At 43.3% G+C, this 1,381-nt stretch overlaps 1 pseudogene across 1 annotated transcript; it reads right to left on the bottom strand.

Annotated features, from left to right (window-relative positions):
• Positions 1 to 214: 214 nt before the first annotated feature.
• LOC105514061 lies at positions 215 to 1,201 on the bottom strand (annotated as a pseudogene). Its single transcript, XR_001002122.1, has one exon. The product of XR_001002122.1 is annotated as a succinate dehydrogenase [ubiquinone] iron-sulfur subunit, mitochondrial pseudogene (transcript).
• Positions 1,202 to 1,381: the final 180 nt, after the last annotated feature.

Genomic DNA, 1,381 nt, shown 5'->3' on the forward strand with positions numbered 1-1,381 from the left:
ACTTTGTTCACTACATCATCATTTATTTATAGCACCAAAAAGTTGTGTTCAATATTAATTGAATTGAATGGTTAAATAAAATATAGCACATTTAAGATAGTTTATGATGCAACCATTAGTTATGTTTTAAATCAATATTTAAAGATGGAAAAATCATTATGGAAAAATAGATCAAATCTGTATATCATCTATGAATTAAATTTCATTTAGAAGGTTTTTTTATTTCTTAAAATTTTTATTATACATGCTGTATTCATGGAAAACCAAGATCTTTAAAGGAACTCAAATTAGATATAAATTATGTCCAGCTCTGAGCTGGTTTTAAGTCATGTTTAGAATGGAAACAGTTAAACTGACGCTTTCTTCTCCTTATAGGTTGCCATGATTTTCTTGATTTCCGCAATAGCTTTCCCTGGATTCAGACCCTTAGGACAGGTCCTCGTGCAGTTCATGATGGTATGGCAGCAGTGTAGAGAGAATGGGTCCTGTGGCTTGGCCAGGTGCTCCTCAGTGAAATCGTCTCTGGAGTCAATCATCCAGCGATAGGCCTGCATAAGAACTGCAGGCCCCAGATAATTGTCTCCGTTCCACCAGTAGCTGGGGCAGCTGGTGCTACAGCAAGCACAGAGAATGCACTCGTAGAGCCCGTCCAGTTTCTCATGCTCTTCTATGGACTGCAGACACTGCTGCTTGCCTTCCTGAGATTCATCCTTCTTCTTCAAATAAGGCTCAATGGATTTGTACTGTGCATTGAAGTTGCTCAAATCGGGAACAAGATCCTTTATCACATACATATGCGGAAGAGGGTAGATTTTTGAGACCTTGTTGAGGTTGGTGTCAATCCTTCCGGTGAAAGCTAGAGTGTTGCCTCCATTGATGTTCATTGCACAAGAGCCACAGATGCCTTCTCTGCGTGATCTTCGGAAGGTCAAAGTAGAGTCAATTTCATTCTTAATCTTGATTAAAGCATCCAGTACCATGGGGCCACATTTATTAAAGTCAGCTTCATAAGTCTGCATATGAGGTTTGTCTCCAGCCTTGTCTGGGTCCCATCGATAGATGGCAAATGTCTTGATACGGGCAGCTGCAGCTGCGGCTGTCTGGGCTCCTCGGGAGGCCTGCAGGCAGACTCCGCCAAGGGTTGTGGCCGGTAACCAGCGCCTCAAGGAGTGACACCACTGCCGCCATCTTGGCTCCTCATTTAAAAGTTTTATTGCTGCATAAAACCAATACCAACACCTGAAGAAAATGCATCAAAATGTGGGCCAGCACGGTGGCTCAGGCCTGTAATCCCAGCACTTTGGGAGGGTGAGGCGGGCGGATCACGAGGCCAGGAAATCGAGACCATCCTGGCTAACCCAGTGAAACCCCGTCTCTACTA

The sequence above is a fragment of the Colobus angolensis genome, unplaced genomic scaffold, assembly GCF_000951035.1.
Source record: "Colobus angolensis palliatus isolate OR3802 unplaced genomic scaffold, Cang.pa_1.0 Scaffold24, whole genome shotgun sequence".
In the NCBI taxonomy this organism is placed as follows: domain Eukaryota; kingdom Metazoa; phylum Chordata; class Mammalia; order Primates; family Cercopithecidae; genus Colobus; species Colobus angolensis.